The sequence below is a fragment of the Paroedura picta genome, chromosome 5 (genome assembly GCF_049243985.1).
Source record: "Paroedura picta isolate Pp20150507F chromosome 5, Ppicta_v3.0, whole genome shotgun sequence".
Classification (NCBI taxonomy): Eukaryota; Metazoa; Chordata; class Lepidosauria; order Squamata; family Gekkonidae; genus Paroedura; species Paroedura picta.
Window position 1 is genome coordinate 17,280,936 of NC_135373.1, and position 19,485 is coordinate 17,300,420.

A 19,485-nucleotide genomic window follows, 5' to 3' on the forward strand; every position below is an offset into this window, starting at 1 on the left:
AAGAAAGAAAGAAAGAAAGAAAGAAAGAAAGAAAGAAAGAAAGAAAGAAAGAAAGAAAGAAAGAAGAAAGAAAGAAGAAAAAGAAAGAAAGAAAGAAAGAGGGAGGGAGGGAGGGAGGAAGGAAGGAAGGAAGGAAGGAAGGAAGGAAGGAAGGAAGGAAGGAAGGAAGGAAGGAAGGAAGGTCAACTCTGGCCTCTCCTCAAGCCAAGAGCACCTCCCTCCTTCTCCCCCCCCCCCATCCCCCATGAAGTTTCATTTGAGGTCGAAGTTGGCAGCAGAAATGCCGGGAAGGCCGTCTTGCCCAGCCCCGTTTCCCAGACGCCTCCCTGCGCTTCTCGCCCCATCCCCAGAGAGCCCCCGAGCACCTCTCCGCCCCCCCCCCCGCATCCCCCAAGACCCTGCGGCCCTGCGCGCTGGAGGTTCCCCGTTCCTTCGAGGGCACGCGGAGGCTTTTCCTCGCTCTTTGACCGGCAAGGCCGAGGCGCCGCTTGCTCCAAGGGCGAGCGCCGCCGTCACGTCTGAATGCAATCAAAAGCAGGTTTACAAAGACGCATCCGGACTCATGAGGCATCCGGACACATGAGCATTTCACTGTCGGGAGCCCACCAGGTGGTCAGTCGAAATCTGGCCTCCCTTCGGAGGGGCTGATGAGGCTCACGGGAAGAGCGACTGCTTGGCCTCCAGAAGGTCCCCGGTTCGATGGTTCGATCCCGACATCTCCAGTCAGAAAAGACCAGGCAGGAGGGATGGGACAGACCCCTGTCAGAGAGCCGCTGCCAGCGAGAGCCTGCATCACTAGAAGGTATCTTCACGAGTCTATGCATCGGGCTTAAAAAACCAGAACTCCCAGCGAGTTGAACGCCTTTACCCCCAAGGAAGATGCAGAACCGAAGATTGCCCTGCGTTTCTTTGGTCGTGTGAACGCATAAGGAAGATGCGCCAAGCGCTCTCATCCTGCACCATTGGCCTCTTTCCCCTTTTGACCCGACACCTTCTCTTGCCCCAAAGCCCTGGTCCGCTTAGGTATTTCCCGCACTGCCACGGCCTTTCCGACCACCCGCAGCCACGCCGGTTGGTTGGGCCGCTCTGGGTAACCACCCCCACCCCTAGTTCAACCGAGGATCCTGTCAAGCGAACAGCAATTTCAAGACAGAAATGAAAAAGGGGGGTCGGGTGGCCACAGCCAGAAGACCTTGGGACCCAAAGCTGGCCACGATGTGTTGAAGCCGGTCAGTCATTCGCCTGGAATCCCACAGGAACTCACAGCTGATTCGGCGAAAGAACTTCCCCGGGGAATATGCGCAGGGACCTGTGACCCGTGCAAGGCATCCACACGTGCAGTTGCGGTTAGGCGTCTGGGCCGCTGCTTGAGGCAAACAACGGCCCCGCTCAGACGAGCCTGCTGCCCGACTGTTAAGCCTGGCAAGAGAGGACTAGCGTCACGTCTGAGTAAACAGCCGTGGGACCTGCGGGCACGGAAGTCAGGTCCCGGAAGCCTTCAGGCGCTGGCCTTTAATCGGTGGGTAGGAATCTCTCCCTCCCCGCTTGACTTGAAAAGGTGCCTTCCCACGAGCCCCTCCACGCTGAGCCCGCCGCACCCCACCCCACCCCACCCCCCTCCCTAGCAGCCCAGGCTGAGCTAGAATACTTTGACCTTCTATACCCTTCCCTCCCTCCCTCTAATCAGGCCCTTCGAAATGCATCCAGTTTCCTGGTGGGCCACAAAGTACTGGTTCCAAAGAGGAGATGGATCTCTGCCCCAAAGATCCTGCAATCCAAGTAGCAGCAGAGCTACAACAGGGAAAGCGAAGGAAAGGCCCAGCCAAGTTAGAACATCAGAAGAGGCCAGCTGGCTCAATGGTCAATCCAGTCTAGCATCCCATCTCACGCTATGGCCAACCAGTTCCTCTGTAAGTCCAACCAGAGAGCAGTGAGGCCAAGGCCTTCATAAACACCAAAGAAGAGCCCAGATGGATCAGACCAGGGGTCCAGCTAGTCCAGCATCCTGTCTCACACAACAGCCAGCCAGTTCCCCCTGGAGGGCCAGCCACAGGGCAGAGAGGTTGAGGCCTTCATAAGAACCTGAGAACCTGAGAACCTGAGAACCTAAGAACCTGAGAAGAGCCCTGCTGGATCAGACCAGGAGTCCATCTAGTCCAGCCTCCTGTCTCACACAGTGGCCAGCCAATTCCTCTGTGAATGCCCAAGACAAGGCACAACAATATTCCAAACCTTTCTCTTCATCAGGCCCAACCCCCCCTCAGTTCCCTTTGATATTGGCACCCCCCTCCACATACTAATAATAATAATAATAATACACAGTTTGCCTCCCTGCTCCCCTCGTTTGCACCCCTGAACCGCTCCAGATTCAGTCTTACCTCCCCTTTTTCTGCCCACATTCATATTTCCATCTCCGGCAATTATTGGGAAGCCCTGATCTGGGGCCGATCCCGCCCCCCCCCTCCCCGTCGAGCAACCCGCCTCCCGCAGCCGCGCCGACCCTTTCTTCTTCTTCTTCTCTCCCCCCCCCCCGCCTCAGTGGCTCCCCCGGCCAGCTTATTTGTTCCAGCCCAACCGCGCCTCCCTTCGCTTCCCTCGCCCCGCTTCCCCTCCAGCCACCCCCGGGCCGAGCGCGCGGCTGGCCGGGCTGTCAGATAATTACCGCGGCGGCGGAGCCGGTGCCCTGGGCGACTCCGCTCGGCGCCTGGCGAGTGACACGCGGGCCGCAGAGCCGCATCATTTATGGATTTCGCCTCCCGGACACGACGCAGAGAGAGAGAGAGAGAGAGAGAGAGAGAGAGAGAGACGGTCTTTCTTTCCTGCCGCCCTCCCGCTCCCGCCTTCTTTCTTCCCTTCCTTCCCCGTCTCCTTCGCATTCCCTCCTCCGCCAACTTTGCTTCTGAAAACCGACTTGTTTCACATCCAAACACCCCCCACCCGTCTCTGTCCCTCCCCTCGTCTCCAATCAGGGTGCGTCCAGGTCCCTTCTCTTTCTGCCTCTTGCGCACCTCCTCTCCCCACCCAAACATCTGCCGGCTCCACGGGCCTCCCTTTGCCGTCCCTCTTTGCCTCTTCTTTTCGGACTCTCTTAGTCTTCTGCCGGCGGTGGCGATGGGATTGGCTGAGACCGAGCGGGGCGGCAGGAGCGCGAAGCTGCAGGCGCTTCGTCGCTCGAAAGGGAACGGGCGCCGGGGCCGGGAACTGGTCTCCGTTTGTCTTCATTAGGGGCTGTGTTTGCTTGGGAAACCACTTCCATACTGGATCGGTTCCTCGACCGACAGAAGCGGGAAAGGGGGGGGGGGGGCTCTCAATGAAAGAAGTGAAAGGAAAGAGCGGGGAAGACAGGGAAAGAAGAAAAGGGAGGAATTGCCCCCGTCCCGTCCAGTCTGCCCGCCTGGTTCCAGCCAAAAATATCCACCCCATCCTTTTGAATTCTGTCACTTCCAGAATACCTTTACTTACAGATACTCCCAGAACAAAACCCACTGCCTGGGCTTTCAAGTGGCCCCGATCCCGCACGCCATATCCGCCACTGTCTCTTCAGTATCCTCCCAAAAATATCTGCTTTCCTTCCCTCTCTTCCAAAGGGCCATGAGAAGACTGAGGGAAACCAACCCCCCCCCCCCCCCCCATTTTCACTCATTTCCCTCTGCAAAGACACCCGAAGGCACATGTCTGGTAAGTTCCAAAAGTTTTATGCAGCATCCATAGAGATGCGGTATTGAAGCCATTGGCGCGAGAAACCTCCACGCTACAGCGGCTTGTATCATTCTCAAGCGCACCCAAATGCCAGCCAGCGTATTGGACGTTCCGCTGTCTACTTCCAACTACTTGGCTAACTGATAGTGCACCCCCCCCCCTAGCGAGAGAGAGAGAGAGAGAGAGAGAGAGAGAGAGAGAGAGAGAGAGAGAGAGAGAACAATGCCCAGGACTATAGACCAGGGGTAGTCAAACTGCGGCCCTCCAGATGTCCATGGACTACAATTCCCATGAGCCCCTGCCAGCGAACACTGACAGGGGCTCATGGTAATTGTAGTCCATGGACATCTGGAGGGCCGCAGTTTGACTACCCCTGCTATAGACATTTGGGGACCTTAAAACAGACGCTGACCAGGTTCAGAACCAGGGACAGTTCCGGCCTCTCGCCTCTGCCGCAACTCAGCACCAAGGACAGCTCCAGCCCCCTGTCCAATGGGTGCCTTCTCTTGATGACCGCCATGTGCACCTCTACCCAAGACCCCACCCTTTTCACTTTATCGTCCCGCAATATGCCCCCTCACCTTCTCTTCGTTCCCCTCCCCCACATCCCGCCCTGCTGGGATGCTACCAAAGCCCTCCCCCTCCTGCTTCTCATCTCCGCCCCCCCCCCCCTGCTCCCAGCCTCTCCGTCCTTGGTTGCAGTAATTTTCCGTTTGATTTGGGAGGTAATGCATTTTTTACAAATCAAAGAGGAAGCGAGCAGATTTCCCCCGCAGGCCCCCAGGAGCCGGGGCCCAGATGAGAGGCGCAGATCATTTCCTTGTTAGTTTTGATTTCGGTTACCGAGGCTTTCAACTTCCCTCCAACCTCCTGGAGAAATGTTATAACAAGTAGCCGAGGGAATTTTCCCTTCTTCGCTTCCCCCCTCTTCCTCCCCGCCTCCCCTCCCTCTCCGTTTCTCCCTCCCTTTCGCTCTCTCTCATCTCTGCATATTCCTAAAGCTGGGGGAGGGGGGGATCGCACCCCCCCCAACCGCGTAACCTAAAACGAGACAGAGAAAATGCACTAGCCATTGAGGATCCCCCCCCCTCCTTCACGCCCTACCTCCTTTACCTCCCTTTTCTGCGCTCTGTTCTAATACATTTCCCCAATTCCCTTCTTGGAAGAGTTTACTAAGAACATCTTTTAGGCTGGCATTTTAAAGTCTCCCAAATCAAGACATCTACGTTTTATACTTCCTTGCCTGCCAGTTTTGAGAGGATAGGGCGGGCATTGTTGCCAATATGTTTTTTCTTGTCTCACCGCAGGTAGTTTATTAGTGTGTGTGTGTGTGTGTGTGTGTGTGTGTGGGTTCTGTTATACATCTCCAGTGTACCGGGAAGTCAGCCCAGTTGTGTTCTGGGAGGCTACTCTCTAGCAAGCGTCCTGTCGGATTCATTAACCTGCAAACCTGACTCTACGATCAATTCGAGGTGCAATTTAAAAACTTCCACAAGTACGTTCATGGGCACACTCCCATCCTACCCCTTGGCTCTACCACTTTTGCACACGGTTTAACGGGGACACACGAAGAGAGGGAGAACAAACACCTGGCTATCTATGCCTATCTTCATCAATGGATGACTACCTGTACTGTGCGATCCTATGAAGAGTAATGGTGCATAGGATCGCACGGTTGGCTGACTGAGCAGCTGCCTTATAAAAACAGATTAAACTGAAAAGAAAGTGGAATGTGTCTGATGCCCTGATATAGGTGATTTTTGGAGGAAATGATGGAAGTGTGAAATAGTTGAAGAACAGCAGCCACCAGCCCCTCTGGGAAGAGGAAAGAGGATTTTCTGCCTCTTGTTCCTTGCCCTGCCTGGGATCGTCCGGGCTAGCCTGATCTTGTCATATCTCGGAAACTAAGGAAGGTCAGCCCCGGCTAGAAGTTGCATGGGGAGGACCACGGGAATACCAGGCAGGGGCTTCAGACGGAGGCAGGCAATAGCAAACCACCTTGGAACATTCTCGCCTTGAAAACTGCATGCGGGTCGCCACGAGCCAGCTGTGTGAGTCTCGACGGCAAAACAACAACACAGGGAAAACAAAAGAGGTGAAGCCATGCCCCGAAATTGGCCCTCTGCCAGTTAATCCACTCTAAACGCCAGTTGATTAATCTGCCGTTTGAAAGTTGTCGCCCAGGTATGTCTATCCCCCCCCCCCCAATATTCTGCCTCGAAAGCCCTCAATGTGTAGGGCTAGCAGCACTGACGCACGCACAGGCGCGCAAAAAGCTTGGGAAAAAACACGCAGGCCAGCGGCCGGCCTTTGATTTGGAATGCAAATCGCACCTAACTTTGCAAGTTTTTGGATTTTTTTTCCTCGCGATTTTGGAGATGGGCGGCGGGGGAGGGGGGAATGGACTGTCGTGTTTGTAGGGTTTTCTCTGTGTTTTTAATCTTAAAGGATATGTTTGCCAACTTCTCCCCCCCCTTTGGAAATCGATACTGTAAATTATTCATTGTCATTAATTATCGATTTGGATATCTGGCAGCGGCGTTTGGAGGATGAAAAGCGTTTCTTCCTTCTCCCCTCATTGTTCCATAACCTCCGGCGAAAGAAGCCAGAGCCGGACGCCCCCCCCCGCCTCCCGCCCTCCCCATTCCACCAGGCCTGTTCTAAGCAGCCCCTCTACGCGTGTTAGGGCAAACTCCGCTTGGTCGATAGGGGATCAATGCGGAGCCATGAAACTAATAGCCGACGAAGCCTCTTTGATCTGAAATCTCAGATCAAAACTCAAATACCTGCCTCTAACAAGACAGAGAAGAGAAGCGAGGGAAGGAAAGAGGAGGGGGCGGCCGGGCGGGCGGGAAAGAGGCGAGGGAACCGGCCGCCTTTAAGTACCGGACAGATATTTAAACACGCGGGATGCAAGCTTAATAAAATTGCAGGGGGGGGGGGGTTGGATCGCTTGAGGTTTTAGGAGACTGAAAGGAGACTCCATGGTTGAAAGGAAGGGGGCTGTCCCGGTCAAAGAAAGAAAGAAAGAAAGAAAGAAAGAAAGAAAGAAAGAAAGAAAGAAAGAAAGAAAGAAAGAAAGAATTACAGCAATCTGTAGGAGGGAGCCTGGCAGATAGAGCCGCGCGCGGGTTTGATGCGCGGAGACGGGTCGTTTATTATACCAGCCACGTCCCTGCAGTCACAGGGAGCAGCTCTCCGGGAAAGCCAGCTAGCAATTTATTAAGCAAAGTAATTAATAATTATTTTCTTAACAGTCTAATAGGGCTTCTCCCCTCCTCACGCGTCGCGCTGCCTCGTTTGATTATTTTTAATGTATTTAGAAGTTCTCCTAACAGCCGTTTGGGCATCTTTTTGCCCCCCCCCCCTTCCTTTCTTTCCCGGGAAATCGGAACTCTTGTTGGTGATCCCCTCAACAACAACTCCCTCAGTGGAAAGGAGAGATCGGCAAATAAAATCCGGTGCACCCCCCCCCCACCTCTTTTCCCCTTCGATTCTTTTTGCCCAAATCCAAGGACTCCCTCCCCACGAAGACTCATTTTGCACCCGGAGATGAAGCCCCCAAAGGGATCGCTAAACCCCACCTTATTGGTCGTCGGAGCCACCTTACAATTAAGGCCGTAGGCTGCAAGCCCTTCGGGGCAGAGACCCACACCCAAGTTGGTTTAAGAGCCCCACGGGTATATGAGGCAGTCTTCTACTGAGCCAGGACCTAATTGTGTGTGTGTGCCTACAGGTGTGTCTTCTTTAATACACCTGCCCTATAGCTGCCTTATCCCTTTATGCTGCATAATAATGTAAGCAACACGTATATGAAGCCACTAACACTATTTCTTTTGCCCCAGAATGTGCAGCCTAGGGGGTTCTCCAATGTGATCCACCTCAGATAGAAGAAGAGCTGGTTCTTATATGCCACTTTTCTCTACCTGAAGGAGTCTCCAAGCGGCTTCCAATCGCCTTCCCTTTCCTCTCCCCACAACAGACACCCTGTGAGGTGAGTGAGGCTGAGAGAGCCCAGAGATTCCTGCTCGGTCAGAACAGCTTTATCAGTGCTGTGGCGAGCCCAAGGTCACCCAGCTGGCTGCATGTGGAGGAGGAGTGGGGAATCAAACCCAGTTCCCAGATTAGAAGTCCGCACTCCTAACCCCTACACCAAGCTGGCTCAGATATTAGACCAGCCACAGTTTAGATTTTTGAATGCCCCATTGTTTTAACTGGGGAGAGGGAAACACATTTATAACTTCTCCCATTAAAATCCGTGAGATCTTTTTGGAGTGGGGGCAGAGGGAGAGCTCAGGCTTGGCTGGTTGGCGCCTGCAGGTGTGCCCTGTTCAACACACCTGCCCTGTAGCTGCTTGAGGACACACTCCCCTTCCACATGCAGCCAGCGGAGTGACCTTGAGCTAGTTACAGTCCTGATCATTCTGTTTTCACAGAGCAGTCATATCAGGGCGAGGCTATTGTAGCCCAGTTCCTAAACCCTGGTGGGTGGGATCCACCGGCTCCTTCCTCTTTCGCCTCTCTTGAGGCCTACTGAGGACATTGCCGCAAGGACGGATTGGGACGGAGAGCAGGAGAAGTCTCTCCTGTCCGAGCAAGGAAGCTTCTTCGTGGATCGTGACCTAAGACGCTGGCATTCACGGCTTCACGCAGGCGCCGGGCGGGGTAGTGGTGAAGAACGACTGGCTAGGATCTGGAAGACCCAGGTTCGAATCCTGCCATGAAAGCTCTTTGGATGATCACGGGTCAGTCGCGCCCTCTGTCCGCCTTGCCTACCTCCCAGGACTGCTGCGGGGACAAGGCAGAGGAGGAGCGGAAAAGGCTGTAAGCCGCCCGGGGCGCCCCTGGGAGAGAAAGGAACTGAATTAGTGAACTGACAAAAAAAACGCAGGGTGCCTTCGGCTTTCCTTGACAGAATGGGCCATCTAACTCGGTGGGATTGTCTTCCGGGCACCACCGGTCTGGACCTCCCTCTAAAGTTCCACCAGGTGCGCAGGACCACCCCTTCCTTTCTCCTCCGAGGGCTCTCCCTTCCTCCATTCTATCCCTAACACAACTCTGGGGTAGAGTTGGCTGAGCAGCAATGACTGCCCCTTCCCCAGGGGTACCTAGTGAGTTTTCCTGGACGAGCGGGGATTTGAACCCAGATCCCCAATGTGTCCAAGGCACTAGGAGCTCTCAGTAGTCTTTGCTAAGAGCCAGCGTTACAGCTACATTTATACAGCGCTTTCCCTGAGGCGCTGGAAAGCTTCCCGCCCTGCAAAGTTGGCACAAGTCCCTTAGGTCAGGCTGGGCGGGAATGCAAAGAACAGGGGTCGCAAGAGGAAGGAGGAAGTGAAAGATATTGAATGGGGCAGAAGGGGGGGGGGCTTCGGCTCTTCCGCCTTTCCTGCAATTATGCAAAACTGAATTCTTCCGGAGGCCTTTTCCAGCAGGGTCAATGAGCCAGGACTGCGGTCTACCCTGCGGGGGTGGCCAAATTGTGGCTCTCCAGACATTCATAGGTTACAATTCCCATGGGCTCCTGCCAGCACTTGCAGGGGCTCATGGGAATTGTAGTCGATGGACCTCTAGAGAGCCACACTTTGGTCACCCTTAGTCTACTACAGCTTGCTGTAAATTGGATCCTGCTGTGGATTTTTTGCAAGGTTAAATCAATGCATCTTGTTAATGCTTCTTTGCTCCTTTGCTTCTTTTCTGGTTGGTTCTACATGTCAGTGATCCTAATCCGCTTTCCTTGACTACTGAATGTCCCATCCTACAGTGAGGTATTGCCTCACTATGTGGAATTTGCCTTCAGTCCCACTGAGAAAGGCAGACTAGTAAAGTAAATAAATAAAGACGTCTAGCTGGCGGACTTAAAGAGAGTTCAGTGCCTTTCCCTGCCTTATGCGACTTGGCTGGCTTGCTAGAGAGAGCTGTATTCACATCAGCGCGAGTGCTCAAAACACGACCCAAGTCCCTAGCCCTTTGCAGAGTAATAAAGGCGGGAGGAGGCAAGGCAGATCTCTGCCCTGAGGAGGTTACAGTCTAACCAGTCGGGTTGTTCGTTCCTGGTTGGGAAATACTTGGAGATGTTGGAGGGCGGAGCCTAAGGATGGTGGGGTTTGGGGAGGGAAGGGAAGGGACTTCAATGGGGTATGATGCCACACCCTTCAAAGCGACCATTTTCTCCGGGGGAACTGATCCATGTCACCTGGAGATCAGTTGGAACCTTGGGAGATCTCCAGCTCCCACCGGGAGGTTGGCAAGCCTGAGAATCGGCATGTGATGGCCATTCCGTTTATGGCAGCTAGAGCAGGGGACAGACCGAGTCCAGCTCTGCGGGGAGAGGCCACGGAGGGCCAGGAGGTGGCCGAGGGAGGGGAGGGGAGGAGATGTGGCGCACAGGGGGATGCATGCAGATGCCCCCCAGCGCAGGCCCAGACACTCCGAAACTAGAACGAAACTTGCGAGGAAAAGGGACTGAAAGGGCCCGCGGATCCTATGAGTCTCTCCTCGGAATGGGGGCTTGCTCAGAAGGAAGCGAAGGCAAAAGGCCTTCCCAAGAGCTCAGATCCCTCCCAAGAAGCCTCACGCTTCTTGGAGACGGAGGGGCACCTTGGAGACGGAGGAAGAGGAGGAAGAGCAGGAGGAGAGAGAAAAGGAAGAGGGGGGAAGACCTACTTGACCCAAAACCCCCTGAAGCTGGGCGGCATGTTCAAAGACCACCAAACCTGCCCGTCTTCCAGGCTGAGTCGCCCGCCTTGGCCAACGGCCGTCTTTTTCTCCGGCGACCATCCGCAGAGAAGGACGCGTCTGTTTTCCAAAGGGGGGCGGGCGAGGCCTTCGCGTCTCGCTGAATGGGCCTTGAAGAGAAGGGGGGGCGGCGGTGGGGGGGGGGGCGAGCCTTTCTGTCCGAGCAATCGCCCAGGAAAGAAAAGCACCGACGGGCTGAATAGCAGAGACACCTCGAGTGATGTGCGGCCCATCTCGCTCCCCTGTTAACACAATCTTCTAAACTGAAATTAAAATTGATTTTTCCTTTTTTTTCTCCCTAAAAAAAAATTCATATTTTTCCCTCTGATCTTTCTAAAATAAAGAGCCAGAAAGAAGAGAGAGATGGAGAGAGACTCGGAATGAGAGGACCACTGAAATTGTCACTGAGTCACTGGGGGAGGGGGGACACTTAGGGGAACAGGGGCACTGGAAAAGTTTTAATTTCCTAACACTTGCGGCTCTCTGAGGCTATTTCTTCAAGACAGCTGGGTGAGTCTGGGCGGAATGAGAGAGAGAGAGAGAGAGAGAGAGAGAGAGAGAGAGATCTTGGGAGTCTCGAATGGGCAGAGATGGGTGGGAAGAAGGCAGAATCGAGGTAGTTTTAGATGGAAATTAGGGTTATGGAGGGGAAAAAACCTCATCTGGGTTCCTATCTTCTAATTAAAAAATGAAATTTCCTGCAAGGTGTATGTATTATGGCCATCTCTTAACTAACTCCCTCCCTCTCCCTCTCCCGCTCACCTCCCTTCCTCCTTCCTTCCTTCCTTCCTTCCTTCCTTCCTTCCTTCCTTCCTTCCTTCCTTCCTAGTTAACTGAACAGGGAAAGAGAGGACCGAAAGGAGGGGGCTATAGATACAGAATTGGGGGACAGGAGGGAGGGAGAAAGAGAGAGAGAGAGAGAGAGAGAGAGAGAAGGAATGAAAAAGATTTGATCCTTTATGAAAAAAAGAAGCTTGATGAAAAACCATCTCCGGTCGGGGGTCTGCGTGGGAATTGACAGAAGCAGGAGAAAACGCAGCTAATGGGAAAGCGGTGTACAAAACTGCCCAAGAATTAATGAAGGCGGGCGGGGAGAATTAAGAGAAGGGAGGAATTAATTTTTCTAAAGAGCAGGAATTAAACATACAGGGGGGAGGACGTGAAATTGCTCCTGAGTGGCCGATGCTTTATTCATCATTTGTTTGTTTAACAGAAGAAGAAGAGAAAGAAGAGAGCGGAGAAAGCAAGAGAGTTAAAATGCTGGGAAATTCCACCCCAGCCCCCGCCCCGCTTCGCCTCCCTCCCCGGCCCTTCTGCAGACATACACGCCGAGCGATCCCTTCCGGCTGCCGGGTTCCCTTTGAAATCTGCGCCTTAATGAACGTCTCCCGGAGCAGCGGAGTATCATAAATAAATACACGCTGGATCCGGGGAGATGAACCGTCCACACATCCCCACGCTCTAGTCTTCCAGGCTAGAAAGAGGTAAAGGGCAGAGACGGGTGGGAAGAAGGCAGAATCTTGGTGGTTTTAGATGGAAATTAAGGTTATGGAGAAAAGACCTCATCTGGGTCCCTGTCTTCTAATGTAAAAAATGAAATTTCCTGCAAGGTATATTCCTTCTCAGACCGTCCTCTCCAGTCTGATCCATCTCTCCGTCGTCGTCATCTCGCCCGATCGGAACAGGGAGAAAAGTTCGGGGCCATTTCGGAAAGGGGAGGACGACGACGACGACTCTGCCATTGAGAACCGCCTCTGCCGTCCGCCGCCCCCAGAGGGCGCAAGAGAACAGCTCGCCCGCCTGGGAAAGGCTCGGGGCTTCCTCACGCCGCTGCCCGCTCCGACGTCGCTCGCCCATTTCTGTGCGCCCCCTCTCGGTGGCAATGTCTCCTGCACCTCAGGATCCTCACCATAGCTTGGTCCTGCTTCCTTGACAGGCTATTGGGGGGCTGCTGTTTCTCCCGCAACGTGCGTGTGATATATCGGGATGGGTGTTAACTGCTGCCCCTCCACTTCCCCCTTTCAGTCCCTCTCCCCACCTCTCCTCATACTTTACTGCAGGAGTAGTCAAACTGCGGTCCTCCAGATGTCCATGGAATGCTGGTGGGGGCTCATGGGACTTGTAGTCCATGGACATCTGGAGGGCCGCAGTTTGACTACCCTTACTTACGGTCTTGAGAAATTCCTGGAAATCTGGGGACAGGGGAGACCAGGGAGGGGGGAGGGAAGAGTTTGGGGAGGACGGACAGTTCAGCAGGTGACAGTGCCCCAGAGTGCACCCTTCCAAGCTGCCATTTCCTCCAGAAGAACTGATCTTTGTGGCCTAGAGATCAGCTGTGGTTCCAGGAAAACTCCAGACCGCCCCACCCCCCAACTCCCTCCTTTCCCTTCATTTTCTACAGACTTATCTAGCCATTCCTCCAGTAATTGGAGACAGAATCTGCACTACAGTTCACCACCTTTCAGGTTATGAGTTTAGCCTTTCTGACAGCTGAAACAACAAAAGAAAAAATAATGCCTCTGAGCAAGTGCAGAGTGTAGCCTCAGTACAAATTACAACCTGTGTGTGCAGAGATATTCCTGGCCAATCAAAGTCAATTCAGTTGGATCCTTCTTAAATAAGATATCCCATTTGATTAATCCCATTCACCTTCACAGCTATTAATATTACTCTCATATTTATTTATTCACTTTCCTTCCTCCTACAAAAGCGACTTGCACCATTGCCCTTTATTTCATTTTTGAAAATCCACAACCATGTGAGGTAGGATAGGCACAGAGTATGTGATTGGCCCAAGGTCATCCAGTGGGCTTCTATGGCAGAGTTAGGATTAAAAACTAGCTCCCCTGGGTCCTGTTCCAACACACTAACATTACATATATCTGGCCTCTCATACAGTCTGTTTCATATGAACATCAGCCCTGCTGAATCAGAACAGAGATGCATCTAATCCAGCCTCCTGCCTCACACAGCAGCCAGCCAGTTCCTGGGGTAGTCAAACTGCGGCCCTCCAGATGTCCATGGACTACAATTCCCATGAGCCTATGTCAGCATTCGCCAAGATCTTCCTAAGAACCTCAGAAGAGCCCTGCTGGATCAGACCAGGGTCCATCCAGTCCAGCCTCCTGCCTCACACAGGGGCCAGCCAGTTCCTGTGGAAGGTCAACAACATGGCAGAGAGGCCGAGGCCTTCCCCTGAGGTTGCCTCCTGGCTCTGGGCCTCAGAGGCTTACTGCCTCTGAATGTGGGGTTCCCCTCAGCCACCATGGCCAGTAGCCGCTGAGGGACTTCTCCCCCATGAATTTCTCTCATCCCCTTTTGAAGCTGTTTATTCCTGTGGCCATCACCACAGCCTCTGGCAGCAAAGTCCTCCCCACTGCCATCTGTGTAAAGTCCGCGTCCTTCCTTTCCTCTCCATTCCGCTTCCCCCTTCCCCCTTCCCCCTTCCTTTCTCCGTCCCTCCCGCCACCCAGGCCTGCCTGCTCTTGGCCTTCTTCCACAACCCCCTCCAAGGCCAGCCCCCCTGCCTGACTGTTGGCTCCCCGGCCGAGGTCCGCAGCCGCCTCCTGCCTGCCTGCCTGCCTGCCGCCACGACAAGAGAGTGTCAAAACCCACCGAGAGGCCCTTCCGTGGAGGAGGCGGCCGGCTGCGGAGCGACAAAACCCTCAGGGGGCGACTCCGGGCGCTGCCGCAGCGTCAGCCGCTTCGCCTACCAAGTAGGGCCCGGTCGGCGGAGGCGAAGGCCCCGGAGCCCGAAGACATTCCCGTTCCGCAGCGGCGCCCAGACTGCGCGCAAGGGTGGCACCGTCCAGATCCCGAGCGATGGGCTGTTTTCTCGGCCGCCCTGATTCCGGGGGGGAGGGGGGGCGGCGGGGGCGGGGGGGATAGGAGACGAGCCTCCCCCTCATCTATGGTAATAGGGGCGGAAGGGCTTTCCTCTCCGCTCGGGAAAGATCTAGAATGGGTTCTCCGGCCGGCTTCCACCCGAGCGGGAGAACTGAATCCAGCGGCAAAGGATTGATCTGGAGCAGGGGTAGTCAAACTGCGGCCTCATGAGAATTGTAGTCCATGGACGTCTGGAGGGCCGCAGTTTGACTACCCTGAAGGAGGAACCGAACAAGAGAAGAAGAAAAGCTGTTGCTTTTTTATACCCCGCTTGCCACGACCCGAAGGCGCCCCTTTCCAACCCTCTCCCTGTGAGGTGCCTGGGGCTGAGAGGGAGCTGCGACTGGCTCGAGGTCGCCCAGCTGGCTGCACGTGGAGGAGGAGTGCGGGATCAGACCCGGCTCTCCAGATTTGAGATCCGATTTACGGCGCTCGCGTCTAGATCCACCGGGGTGGTCGACCCTCAATCGCTTCACTTCAAACCCGGCCTCGAATCTGCCGCAGACCCGATACGGTTACCCTCTGGCGCATTCACACGTGCAAGATATCCTTCGTGTCGCCGTCCTTCACCGGCACAAGGGAGAGGAGAGGCCAGGCCAGCGAGGGCATCGGGAGGGAAAGGGTTGCCGTGGAGGATGGGGGGTCCCGGCCTTCCTCGAGCCTGGTCGAGCCGAGCGGGGCCCCAATCCGCCAGGCACGCACGCCGCTCCCCAGCTCTTTCTCGGACGGGCGGCGGCGGCGAGGCGGCCCTTCCTTCAGCCTTGAGGGCTCCAGCGCGCCCGGCCAAAGGAGCGCTTTTCCTCCCGGGGGCCGTTTCCGCGCCGCCGACGGGCAAGGCCGCAGGGATCGGGGCCGCGGCCGGCTCAACCGGTGCGGGAGCCCGTCCTCATCGGGCCACCTGGGGGAGGGGGGGACGGCGGAGGTGGAATTGGCATTAGCATCCCGCAAGCACTTCGCCGGCCCCCAGCGGGCCGCGCACGCCATCGATTGGCAATTAGGCCGCTCTAAGACGCGCCGGCTCCCGGAAAGGACGGGGAAGGGGCCGGCGGGGAGAGGAAAGCCGGGCGGAGGAGAAACCGTCAGCCACCGCAGCCAGGCCCCTTCCCCAAAGACCTGGCAGCCGGACCGAAGCGGGGAACCTGCGGGGACCGAACACGCGGATTCTCCGGACCCCACCCCCACTGCGCTCGCCCCCCACCCCCCACCAAACCGATTTCTGGCCACCCCCGCAAGAGTCTGTCAAGGCAACTGGGGGCCAGGGCTGGGGGGCTGGGGGGCTGGGGGGCTGGGGGGAGGGGGTCTCCTTTCCCTGCTCCCCCTGATCCGAGCCGATCGGGTGAGCCCAGGCCTCCTGCCCTCCCCGGATCCAACTAGATTCCCCGAAAAGAAAACATCCCCCCTTTTTTTTTGCGCTCAGACCTCCCCCCCGCCCCCTTCCCGTCTCGCTGCGGCGGGGCGTCGGGCTGAATTCTCCGCGTTCCGATTAGCAGCCCGGTGGCTTCGGGGCTGTTTGCGCAGCTTTTGATCCCACAGGGAAAGGAGAGGCGGGGGGCGGGAGGGGGGGCAGGCGGATGTGGAGGAGAGCGTTTGGGGAATGGAGGGCGGGGGGGGGGGAGAGATTGGCCTCCAGACTCAAAGGCAAGAAGCGGCGGGGGCGGGGGGGGGAGGCTGGGCGAGAAAGCGAAGTTGGAAAACAAATAAGAGAGGGAAGGGGAAGGAGGGGGGGGGGAGAGAAAGATTTCGACTTTTCTCTTCTCAGGCCCGGAATGAATGAAGATCGGGCCTTACATGAAGTATCCTGCGGGGCCCAGTGGCAGCACGGGAACCTTCCCGGATTACATCCCGCCAGCGAGTCATCCATTCACACGTTCGCAGAGGACAATCAAATCAGAGTCCAGTGGCACCTTTAAGACCAGGAAAGATTTATTCAAGGCGCGAGCTTTCGAGTGCAAGCACTCGAAAGCTCACGCCTTGAATAAATCTTTGTTGGTCTTAAAGGTGCCACTGGACTCTGATTTGATTGTGCTACTTCAGACCAACAGGGCTACTCGGAGGAGTTCACCGAGTTGTTCTTCCCCCCAAAAGAAAAATCGCCCCTTTAACTCCCCGCATTCCCCTTTCGTGGACAGGAGACTCCCTCAAGGGCCCAGGGCCACACGAAGCAACCAGGCCGGCCTACAGACTGCAAGTCAGTGAGTTCCCGGTGGCGAGGAAGAGAAGAGATGGGGGGGGGGGGGGTTGGACCCCGCTTTTCACTACCCAAAGGAGCTCCCCAGAAGCTTCCCCTTCCTCTCCCCACAACAGGCGCGCTGCGAGGTAGATGGGGCTGAGAGAACTGGGGCTGGCCCAAGGTCACCCAGCTGGCTGCAGGTGGAGAAGGACAGAGGACTCAAACCCAGCTCTCCGGTCAATAGAGGCTGCCCTCTTCAGCCCCACAGCAGGCTGCGCCGAGGGCCATTCAGACGAACGAGGCGGCTAGGGCCTGACGTTGTAAAGATATCACTTGAAAACAACAAGGAGTTGGGCATGCATTTTTTTTTTAAATGTAACCTTGGAGAAGTGGAGGTCCCACGCCTTAGCCATTTGGGCTTGCCAAATGGAGATCCACCCCTGGACCGCACCACACACACACACACACACACACACACAATTGTCTTGTTTGTTTCTGCTGCTGGACTCTGGCTCTTTTCTGCTGCTAAAGGTAAAGGTATCTCCTTTTCTTGGCAGACTCAATATGGGGTGGTTTGCCAGTGCCTTCCCCAGTCATTACCGTTTACCCCCCAGCAGCAATCTGGGTACTCATTTTACCGACCTCGGAAGGATGGAAGGCTGAGTCGACCTTGAGCCGGCTGCTGGGATCGAACTCCCAACCTCATGGACAGACAGCTTCGGCTGCCTTACCACTCTGCACCACAAGAGGCTCTTCTCTGCTGCTACAGGCAGACTAACTGGGCAACCCATCTGGAAGGCGCCACCTTTAGCCACCCAGAAGGGGGAAATCCCTCGGCCGTCAACCTTGTGACAGGCTGAACTCCCACTCGAGCTGTATCTGAGGAAGTGAGCCGGGACAGACGACCCACGGCCCAGCCTGCTTAGCTTCCCGGACCGGATGAGCTCGGCCTATCCATACTGCGCTGGCTATTGGACAGAGCTGTTTTTTTTAATACCTCGCTTGCCATGACTCGAAGATGTCCCCAAACCTTTCCCTTTCCCTTTCCCTTTCCCCTCCCAGGGCCGAGAGAGCTGCTGTGGGAGAACAGCTCTGAGAGAACGGGGACTAGCTCAAGGTCACCCAGCTGGCTGCATGGGGGGAGGGGCAGGAAGTCAAAGGCGGCTCTCCGGGGTCGAGGCCTCCGCTCTTGAACCAGGACCCCACGCAGGGGCGGCGCACGGGCTGTCATTGGCAGCTGGATCTCCTCCAGTGGCAATCGAGCCCTGCAGCGCAGCCAGTGCGCACTCCCCACACACCTGTGGATGCCCCTCCCATTCTCTTCCGGGGGGGGGGGAGAGGGGAAAACAAACAACGCCAAACGTCTCTTCGAGGCCCTTGTGTGACCTATCCACCGCGCCCGATCCTAAAGCCCTTTCGCTACTGCCTCGCACCACTCAGGAATCGGGAGGAAAGGAGGCTCCGGTGCTCCCGATGCCAGCACAGGGGAGGGGATCCCGTGCATGTAGCTGCGCTTCTCGTTCGCGCAGGGGGAAAACCGGCGCAGGCCAAGATCTTGGTGGATCGCGCCCGCCGCCTCTCCCGCTCGCCGGGCAGGCCGGCCTGGGTGGGACTGCCCCCATTCTGTTCGATGGAAGCGGGTGGGGAGGGGGGCTTCCTGCCTGGCCCCAAAGCGCGGCGGGGACTCCGGGAAGGGATCGCCAAGCGGCGTCCGGAGCGCACAGCGCCTGGGATCCCAGCCCGCCCGCCGGATCTCGGGGAGGGAGGGGGGAGGGCCGGGGCGACGGAGGGCGGTGGGTGGGACACGCGGACCTCTGGGTGATAATTTGTTAATTCATCAAAGTGACGGCGGTTTGATCTCAATCTCTCATAATGATGGGACGTTAATTAAACTTGTAAGGTCACTTACGCCGATGGCGCGCTCCGCGTGTTTGCTAATTGAACTCTCGCCACTCAGTCGCACAGCCCATTTGTCAGGGGCGACTCTGGCAGCCGTAAGGGGAGGGGGGGCGCCAAACCCTGTCCCCATCATGTGGGGGGGGGGGCAGAGAGAGGCACCTCCACACAGTTCATCACACACACCTGTAGGATAAGGCACCTTCGAAGTAGATTTCCTGTCCTGCTCAGGGAAATCCAGCAGCAAAGTTACCCTACGTGCGGGGAATGAGTTCTATGCATGTAGTATAATGCGCTTCCCATGTGCTTTTGCTGCTGGATTTCCCCATGCAGAACAATGCCCTGACAGTTGTGTGCGGAATGAGGATGCTCCGGTGCCCCTATGGGCCTTCCCGGCACCACGGACGGCGCCACAGCCCCCCAGGCCGGACGGGAGCTTCACTCCCTTGATCAGGGGTAGTCAAACTGCGGCCCTCCAGATGTCCATGGACTACAATTCCCAGGAGCCCCCTGCCAGCATTCGCTGGCAGGGGGCTCCTGGGAATTGTAGTCCATGGACATCTGGAGGGCCGCAGTTTGACTACCCCTGCCATTGATGGTCTTTTGCCCTTTCTGGTCCGCCACTCATTCAGATGCCAGGCGGATGACCCCAAAGTGGGCAGTACAGTCAACGAAAGCACCACAGGATTAGGGTGGTAGAGCCAACCAGAAATCGATAAAACATAGAACTGAAGCTAAACCTCCGAATAGGTCTTAACACAATCAGGGGTGGTGAAACTGCGGCCCTCCAGATGTCCATGAACTACAATTCCCATAAGCGAACGCTGGCAGGGGCTCATGGGATTTGTAGTCCATGGGCATCTGGAGGGCCGCAGTTTCACCACCCCTGTGCTAAATGCTGCAAAGATTACATGATGAGACCCTGGTTTCATCTAAACACACCACCCTCCCTAAGTATTTCTCTAATTGACTTTGGGTACACTAAACAGCGCACTTTCAATCCATGTTCAATTAACTTTGCACCTGGATTTTGCTGTGGCCCAATGGCCTAGGGTGGCTGGACTGAAACCGCATGATTTTGCACAAGTGAAAGTGCC

The 19,485-nt window shown here is 55.8% G+C and overlaps 1 protein-coding gene across 2 annotated transcripts in view; it reads right to left on the reverse strand.

Annotated features, from left to right (window-relative positions):
• The window catches only part of ERFL (ETS repressor factor like), an 87,241-nt gene that overhangs the window by 29,374 nt on the left and 38,382 nt on the right, over positions 1 to 19,485 (reverse strand). The window contains exon 1 of one of the 2 annotated variants that reach the window (XM_077336735.1): positions 2,663 to 2,769. The exons of the other annotated variant lie outside the window; for it this stretch is intronic. The gene's annotated coding sequence lies outside the window, so the exon portion shown is untranslated. Of the gene's footprint in view, positions 1 to 2,662; positions 2,770 to 19,485 lie in introns of those variants that run through there. 2 annotated transcript variants of the gene reach the window in all.